The sequence below is a fragment of the Schistosoma mansoni genome, chromosome 1, assembly GCF_000237925.1.
Source record: "Schistosoma mansoni strain Puerto Rico chromosome 1, complete genome".
Classification (NCBI taxonomy): domain Eukaryota; kingdom Metazoa; phylum Platyhelminthes; class Trematoda; order Strigeidida; family Schistosomatidae; genus Schistosoma; species Schistosoma mansoni.
This window is the reverse complement of record NC_031495.1, coordinates 29,019,317-29,029,584: the sequence shown is the minus strand read 5'-3', so window position 1 is coordinate 29,029,584 and position 10,268 is coordinate 29,019,317. Positions and strand designations below refer to the sequence as shown.

The 10,268-nt window shown below is 32.9% G+C and overlaps 1 non-coding gene across 1 annotated transcript; it reads right to left on the bottom strand.

The window, feature by feature from the left end:
* Nucleotides 1-9,988: 9,988 nt before the first annotated feature.
* Smp_tRNA_00284_Gln_TTG.1.1 lies at nt 9,989-10,055 on the bottom strand. The gene has a single exon. It is a non-coding gene (tRNA).
* Between the last annotated feature and the right edge of the window lie 213 nt (nt 10,056-10,268).

Sequence of the window (10,268 nt, the reverse complement as noted above, 5' to 3'; positions counted from 1 at the left end):
CTTCATACGATAAAGGAAATTTACTTCTGATAATCAAATTATCTAATTGGCAATCTAATGTTAGTTTTCACCACTGGCTGACAACAACTAAAGAATTAGTGAAAGCTAGGAGATATTAAAAATTATTTGACTATAATCTGTAACATTTCAAAAACTTACACAAAAGACATGATATTGGTCTAAACCTAAAGTATATTGGTCTCTCAGCAAATGCAGTAACTTTAGATTGCCTACGTCTTTTTGAGAATTCTTTTTGAAAACAAAAAAATACAATGTTTTAAAAGCATTTAAAATAATTTGTTCTTTTAAAATGACATACATTAAGGAAATCACCAATGTACAACACGAGGCAATCCCTAACTTAGAATCCGGAAGGGAAGCGGAAAAAAGGAAGGCCAAAGAACACATTACACCGGGAAATAGAAGCAGATATGAAAAGGATGAATAACAACTGGAAAGGATTGCCCAGGACAGAGTTGGATGGGAGAATGCTGGTGGACGGCCTATGCTCCTCGACGAGGGGTAACAGGCGTAAGTAAGTAAGTTTAAAATGACTCAGTAACTCAAAAAAAACAAAAAATTATCTATATGTCATTAAAAGTTTACTTTCATTTCCAAAACAGCAATCTACCAACCAGTGATATTTGTTCATGTGGTTTCGTCCTCTGAGATGAATGGTTTAATCTCCATGGTGCTTTTTGCTGATAATGTTATTCGAAAAAGCAATAAAAGCTTCATAATTAGACCATTCAGATCAGAGAATGAAATCTCACTCAAATCACCCACTTGGGTTATAAATCTTTTCCATTATCTCAAAATCGATAATACGGCCTGCTATTGACAGATTCGATTTTAAATTGAACGGATATCTGAGGAAAACAATTTGTAAAATGACATAAACTAATAATTATATAATAGTAATTACATAATAGTTAGTTCAATTGTATATGATATGTCTGTTAATAAACTGAGGATTATTATGTAATTAATTTGGACTAAGAATTAAGATTATCAATATATTTTAACACTTATCAATAAAAAATTTCATCTAAATCAATTTTTTGAGGGAAAATCCAAAGTCATGAAAACTGTCAGAAAAAAAATGTTATTCACTGTTGATTGTGAATATTAGTTATTAAACAGTTTTTAAAACCTTACGTCATAAGATTTTGGATTTAGTTACAGAGACATATCAAATTCTTCTTTGATTTTTATTCATTTATTTAAACACATAAACATTTGGTACAAAGGGGCACCAGATATATATCCGCCACACAAATCTCATTTAATTTGTGTGAGGGCTGTGATACTACCCGGGTGCCCAAACCTAAGCGGGTGGTTTCCTTAGGGGGCCACACCCTGAGCCTTTGACCTAAAGATCTGATCCACAAGACAGTGGAGCATCGTAAGAAGATGCAGTCTCATGGTAGCCTGTGACCAACAATTGGCTCATACGCCATTTGTTCCCTCAAAATACTGGAGCCCACGTGTACCGTTGGTTTGGAATCGGGGTTTTCCAACTCCCCTAGGAGAACTTTCCGTGTCCACCAACCCGGTTAAAGCGCCGGACATTCGCTTTTCATCCTCTAAATTTCGTAAACAACACCCGTGGTACGAGAAGGAAGTGAGTAGGACTTCCCTGTCAGAGGCTATATATGCGTGGCCATGTGAGAGAGCGGGAGAGCGGACTCTCCCCACTCCCGGCTGTACCAGGGCATTCGGGGCATCAAATTCTTCAGGAAGTTTGGGAACTTTCATTTTGAAGTTTTATGCCAAAGACAGTCGGATGTGAACTATAAATGAATGTAAACAATATTTGAACTATTCCTCTAAATCTTAACAAGATTTCAGAAAATAGTTATTAATAAATTAAAAATAACAGAAAGGTCAATTAAAATGATCTGTAAAATCTACGTATGTAAAATTAAAATCGAACGAAAATTTTAGGTCTCATATGGAAACAAGATCAATGGTTGAAATTATCTTCGATGTAAAGACTAATCTGATTGAAAGTGAAATGAAGTATAAGCAACTGTAACTTAACAACATATTAATTCATAAATACGGTAAAATTTTCATTTTTAACTCATACCAACTATTGTCTAAATTATCATGAACATTGACAACAAAACACTTTATAATTATCCGTATAGGGTTTTGAAGATTGTTGAATTCTACTGGGATTATAAACCGATTTAAGTTGGACAACCATTGAAAAATTGAAAAAACTAAACGGCTGTTTTAAGATAGTATGAGATTTACACATAATTGCATCCGAGCTTAGTGATATAAAGTGCTTAAGCTTCTTCTACAATCTAGTCGTAATACCTTCCTTTATATCGTATAAAGTTTTGTGGAGATTACATATTTTTCATAGACTTTATATCTCGAATTAATCATATTTAGACCATCTTTGACAACCGGAAACACTGGACAGCCACTTTGTCTTAGTATGGAACCCTTCAACAGTGAGCATCCACAATCCCATATTCGGGAATTCAATCTGAGACCTTTGATTTTGCATACGAACCTCTCGAGCACTGAACCGGTACTAAACAGTGTTGATGCTTAACTTCGACTAATTCGCAATATTGTGTGACCAAGATCTATAATCTTCAAAAACCCCATACTGATAACAATCATGTTCATAGTTGAAAGCGTGAGTCAATTGAAGCTAGACCACCATGGAGAATCTAGGAGCACTGGACGACCGTTTCGTCCCATCATGGAACTCCTCAGCAGCGCGCATCCGCGATCCTGCACTCGCGAGATTCGAACCCAGGGTCTACCAGTCTCGAGCCAGAGCCCTTGACCGATAGATCACTGAGGCTACTTCCAACGGTGTTAATGTCTAACTTCAACTAATCCAATCATGTGTTTACCAGTGATTTGCTTCTAGATGTGGTTCCTGAAGTTTTTATGAGAAGCTATAACCAGTGGAGTTCAACCATGTCAAGTTCGAGACAGTTATCCATCAGTGGCAATAAAAAGTAGTCGCTCAATATCGTAAGTTGACTGAATGTAAACATAAATACCACTGAATTCCGGCTCTGAGGTCTACAGTTTAAACGTTTGGACGTGAGAACGGAGGTCCCACTTTCGATCTCTGGTTGTGGAGTCATGCATGCATGCTGCTCAAAGGTTTCATGCTAGAATGACACGGTTGTTCAGTATAGTTAATTGTTGAATGAATTATGATATTTTTGTTATACATTTCAATTGATTAATATCGTAACTTTCAGTTAGACATTTATTTTCTAGAACAATACACACTTTGATAATGAATTGTTATTAATTTTCTCCTTGATAATAAGTGAAATGACTAATTTGACCTTAACCATATTCTAAAGGTTTGAAGTAATCACTAAATTGTAAGAAAATTAGCGTGTATATCTACAGACATACCTTAATTTAAATACATTTTCACATTAAATGACTCATATTAAACACTCAAATTCAATATTTGAACATGACTAAACAATAGTTGTCTTCTTTTCTTTTATTGAGAGGAGGGGGATACACAATTGTTTTTAACCTTATATATAAATCATATTTTTCGATTCCATATAGAAACTCTAATTACATTGTCAGTTGGAAAGTTTAAATTGGAAGAATAAATGGATGTTGGCTAGTAGTAGAATCTAGAATGCGCGTTTCGTCTCATTTTGGACTCATTGCCTGGATGCGTAAGCATCTCAGAATTGAACTTCAGTCAAGGACTCGAACCTAATATTATCCTTATCAAACGCTATCTCATTATTCAGATAGCCTCTGGCTTGTGTAATGAGATTAATTCTAATTCATATATATATATATATATATATATATATATATATATATATATATATATATATATATTGATTGTATGCATCTTCCCACTGATGTTTAGGACTGTAATAGGACGACTAGTCGATTGCAATCTCAAACTTCAGTAAGAAGATCCAAATACTTCACTTCACTTACTTCACTTACGCCTGTTACTCCCAATGGAGCATAGGCAATAAACTATATTGAAAGTTTGAATTGTTCTTATTTCAGTGATTGTGACTTTGAAACATATAATTTGATATGAAATTATGTATTTCATTCACCTAGTTATTAATTTGTTATTGACCTATTCATCGTTAATAATAATAATAATCAGAAAATCTTGTTACAACGTAGTATTAAGAAAAATAACATTTAATTATTGATTAATTACTACGTATTAGTCTAAGTTGAAATCATTCAACTAGCCTTAATTTGAATAAATTTTGGCATTTCGTCTATTCCATTAACTAATAGAACATTTTTAAATCATGGATTACTCATAAATTATTTGTTTTAGTTTGTAAAGTAGAGGAGACTCAACTATCTATCTCACTTTTATTTCTCTTTATGTATTACTAGTTCTCAAGTAAAGTATGTAGCTCAAAATTGGATACATAGAACTTTACTCAATATGCGAACCATGATATTATTGTCATTCATTTTAACATTAAAGTAAACGAACAACGTAGGAATTATGAAGTACTCATATGTTAATACTGATACCGATAGCCAAATTGTTGTTATTAGTCCTAGCATTCTTGACGATTGTATCCTTTCACCTCTATAAATTAGACTAGAATATGTCTGTGAATTCCGAGCTTAAGAGCCATTTTAATTAGCATAAAAATTAAGTGTTGAAATGAAAACTGCATCATTTCATTTCATAACTATGACTTCTGTGATAATGTATTAGCGTCCATAAAATAAAGAGAGCATTGAAACGTTAGGTCATCAATATCTACATGAAACAGAATACCAAACGTTATAATAATACTCCGATCAATCTAAACAAAAAAAATTCATCCCAGCTCTTTACGAATTAATCTCACTCAGGTATGCAAAAATATTTAGCTGACACATCACAAATTATGGATCATAAATTTTATTTTTAACCATCGTCTAAAGTATACAATTCATCATTTATCTAATGAATAGTTGAATAGTTATGATAGAATCCCAGAGAAGAATAACAATCTTTAACATTCACATAAGTTTCACATAATCTTGTTTAGTACAAAAACTAATCTTGCTTTATTTTTCATTAATTCAAATTACTTACTTACTTACGCCTGTTACCCCCAATGGAGCATAGGCCACCGACCAGCATTCTCCAACCCACTCTGTCCTGGGCCTTCCTTTCTAGTTCTATCCAATTTTTGTTCATTCTTCTCATGTCTGTCTCCATTTCCCGACGTAATGTGTTTTTTGGTCTCCTCTTCTCCTTTAACCTTCAGGATTCCATATGAGGGCTTGTCTTGTGATGCTTTTGGCTGCTTCCCTCAATGTGTGTCCTATCCATTTCCGGCGCTTCTTCCTGATTTCTTCCTCCACTAGAGTCTGGTTTGTTGTCTCCCACAGTAGCTTGTTGCTGATAGTGTCTGGTCAACGGATCCAAAGTATTTTGCGTAGACAACTGTTAATAAACACCTGTATATTCTAGATGATGGCCTTCGTAGTTCTCCACGTCTCCGCCCCATACAGTAGAACTGTTTTGACATTTGCACTGAAAACTCTGACTTTGGTGTTGGTTGACAATTGTTTTTAGTTCCAGATGTTCTTCAGTTGTAACTATGCTGCTCTTGCTTTGCCGATCCGCGTCTTCACATCTGCATCAGATCTATCGTGTTCATCAATGATGCCAACCAGATATGTAAAAGTTTTTACATCCTCCAAAACTTCTCCGTCAAATGTAATTCGATTGGTGCATGCTGTATTGTATCGGAGAGTCTTGCTTTTCCCTTTGTTTATCTTGAGACCTATTGCTGCTGAGGCTACTGCCACACTGGTTGTCTCCTCCTGCATTTGTTGTTGCGTGTGTGATAGAAGATCCAGATCATCTGCGAATTTTAAATCGTCCAGCTGCATCCTGCCTGTCCACTGTATCCTGCGCTTCCCTCCGAATGTTGACGTCTTCATTATCCAGTCAATCACTAGGAGAAAGAGAATTCAAATTACAATTTAGAGTATTAACATAATTTAGCTTGATTATTTGTTGATCAAAATGTAATAATGGTTTCATTTTTTTAGGAATTTAATTTATATGTCGTTAAAAATAGTAAGTTTTTAATTTAGTAAGAACTTAAATCAGAAGTATACTCATAAGACAATTTTATTCAGTTTATAAACAAAGAGTATGAGAGTAATATTGGTTAGTTTTATGATGAATTATTACTGTTCAGTAATTCAATCAGCATGTTTACTTCGGTTCTTTGTTTGTTTGTTTTTTGTTTTTTTTTTGTAGAAAATTCATCTTTGTGAAATCCATATGTGTTTATATAGTCATCGATTCTTTATAATTGGGTGCTCATCACTAGTAAAAGTGATTGTTTGATACTGTTGTGACCATATAATTGTAATTTTAATCATATTTAAATGTGTACCATAATCATTGTGAAAATGTTGTTGTTTTATTTATTTACCTGTCTATTGATTTTTAATATTTGAATTCATGAGTTCATGTAAGCTAGACCATTATTGAAAACCTGGAAGCACTGGATGGCGTGCAAGATTATGGACGCGCATTGCTGAGGAGTTCCATACTAGGACAAAACAACCATCCAGTGCTTCTAGGTTTTCAACGGTGGTCTACCTTACATTGACTTATGAATTCAACTATTAACATTACTACAATCTCTACAAACCCCATTCTGAGCATATTGATTTTTTGACTATTTTTTAAAACATATGTTGCTCTGTTGATTTGGATGTCATATTTGACCATTGACTTATAACAGTTTGACAAAAGATGGATTATTCATGTCTAGATGATTAAGGATTATACACTAAGATCAAAGCGTAATGATTTAGAATCAAATTGACAACCAAATAGCTAGCTATCCTACTATCTCCATAAATGTTTATTCTTAAATTCTGCCTGTATTGTCTCAGTGAGATTCTAATAAATAGACATTTTTTAAAATGATTTTTGCTTGTATAGTATTTATGATATAATCTAGAAATTTGTTTAAACATTTAAGAATATTTACACTCAATGTTAAACATCGATGAAATTATCTTTTATTTTCTTAATGGATGACGGATATACAACATTCATCATCAATGTCACAGTTTCATTTGAATCGTTCGGTTTCAAGAAAAACAAAAAAAAAAGATTGTACCAGACTGAAGTTTACTTTAATTACTTAAACATTCTGATCAGGTATAAAGTATTGACTATGATAATGATTAGAACATGGAATACTTAATTCATGTTATTGTAGATTATATTGCAAAATAAGTTGGGTCAGTCGGGTACCATTACTTTCTTTCTAAATAATAGGGTAACTTAAAATTCAGTATAGAAATCTGTACTGAATCATTCACATAATGGATGTTTTATTTGAAATTTGAATGGATAATAATATAGCGCCCCAATTAACCTTTTTTTCCAAGCTAATGTTTAAATACACAGTTATAATTTCATTTAGAACTTTTCGAAGTTACACTAAATGGACAATTTTTATTAACTTACTCTGATTTTCGATAAAGTTATTAGTATCAGACACGAGCTTTAGAACTCTAGTACATATGACTGTTTCAGTTTTTATTAGTTGTACGTATACTTCATGAATATTTCATTTGATTTTATCAAATTAAGTGATATTTGAATGTGTAAACTGAAAGAAAAACAGTTTATTCAACTTAAATAAACAATTACCACAACATTCAGAAGTCCATATGAGTCATGTTTCCATTGCAATGGATGAAATCTTCAACAAATATAAAAGAATTTATTTTCAACATAAACATATTGGTTACACCCCATTTCTTAGTGGTTGAAAGTAATGGAACAAGACGTATTCGCAAACTTCATTAGAACTTATGCTTCTCATGAAATCGGAACCTTTTAAACTCAGGGTCAAAGTCAGAGACGTTGCTCCTAAGGTATGTGATCAACGACCAACCTCCTTTTGATGTGATTGATTATTTAGCCATAACTAATACAATGTTTCCTACTAATCAGTGTCGATCGAATATTGTAAACGCTACCAAAAACAGTGAGAATAAATGAGATGCATCAGTTTGAGGACCACTAGGAGTCAAAAAACGCTTCCTTTATTTGCATTGTTCTAGTTTGTTACCCAGCATCAGTACCAGTTAGATGATGGTGGTTTTCAGGTCATACAGAGGCTTAATTAATATCTAACTTGATTAGGCTTGTATTCTCTTGTGTCGTATAGGTCGCCGACCACGATTCTCCAAACAACTCTGTCATGGGCTATCCTATTCAGCTGCTTTCAAGTACAATTCATTTTTTGGCGTTTGTCGTCAATTCCCGATAGAATGCGTACTCTCATCTACCTTCTTTCCTTTTGCCTTCAGAATTCCCATTCAGGGTTTGTTTTGTAACACGGTCTAATGATTTCTTTTGACTTTTCCTAACCACCTCTCCATCTGGAATCTGATTTGTTGTACACCACAGTTGATTATAACAAATGATGTTTTGGTCGATGGATTTGGAGTATGCTGTGAAGTCATGTGTTTAAAAATGCGTGTACCATTTTGATGATGGTTTTAGTAGTTGTCGGAATATTCTCATATGATAATTATAATTAAATAGAAATGGATGTACTCAACTTATTTGTCCATTTCGATAAACAACTTCTTTTTATATTTGCCATAAAGGACAGTGTTTTATTGACTGATATAATTTGAATATGTTTTGATAATAATTATTATTTGTTTTATTATTTATTGAAAAATTGAATAGTAGAAAAACTTAAAACTAGTATTTAGATACAAGGAATTGACAAGAGTAAAAATAAACATACACATTTGTTTATTCACTAGCTCACTTCCATATATATATAAGTTAACAACAGAAATGAGCTAACTTCCATGCTCCAGTGTTATTAATCGATCAAATTAAAAACAATCATGCGTTATTTGTTTGTTGACGCGTATTTGATCGATTTAAAAAATAATAGTACATCCAAGGTTTAATTTATTAGTCAAGAGTCGGTTAATCGAAACATAACAGTTAAATGTTTTCTCCTAATTTAAACGATGACAAACTGTGAAATCCAGGACTAGAGTTTCGTCTTTTATGAAACTCGTCAGATAGAGTCTCAAATAGGAAAATAGTATGTACTGGATTCTGCTGCCAGACACTACCCAATTTTATTATTTATTTATTTATTATTTATTGAACAACGTCAATATGATCTGCTCAAAATGAACACATACTAAAAATGACTGATGGAAAGTAGTTCTTAAATTTAACATTAAAAAGATACAAATCCTTTCAAACAATGAATAATAATAAATAATTTCTACTTTATCAATATCATGTCTATTCGTCATATATAAAGAACTAGTTTTATGTCAATTTTTAAAACAAGTTAGGCTTAATTATCGTTTATTATTCAGTTTTAATATATCAGTTTCGTGGTAATAATTTCCATTTGTAAATGTTGTTCATAACAGATTGATCTCATTCAGAGCATTATTAAAAAGCGAGGAATGTTGGATAGCTGTTTCATGCTAGTCTGTGACTTTTCCACAATGCACACTTATGATTTCAACAGTGATCAAATTAAGTAACTTAAAATCTTACAACGAACCATTAGCAATAAAACTGTCGAACAATTATCGTATAGTAGTACATCTCTAAACATAAGCATATTTTTTTTAAATGAATTAGTTTACAATTCAATGGTTTGAAGATAGTTTTTTTTATCATGAAACGATATGAGTTAGAGTACAGGTGTATATTTATCGAGCGAAAATTTTATTCACTTAGTATTGTTTTGTTTGAATCTTCCCATTGATGTTTAGGACTGCAACTGATTAGTCTCTTATTGGTATATATGCATACTGTGCGTATTGCCTCGATATAGCCTAAATTTACAAGCATTTTAAGCAAAGATGGATAGTGGCTAGCAGTGGAATCCAGGACGCGCGTTTCGTCCTATTTGAAACTCGTCAGCTGGACGTACCTGCATATCAGAGTTGATGTTCACTCTGGGACTCGAACCCAGTACTTTTCGCTTCAAACGCCATCGCGTTATCCACTCGGCCACTGAGTCCTGATAGCCACTTGCTTGTGCAAGTGAAGTTTAAATTCACTTAGTATTATTTTGTTTGAATCTTCCCATTGATGTTTTAGGACTGCAACTGGTCAGTTTTATTGTTCCATCCTAATTTGTAACTGACACAAATTTATTTCAGTTATTGAAAGATAGTTGAATGGATCAGATTGATTGGATTCATTATGCAACATTATTGATATTCTGAAC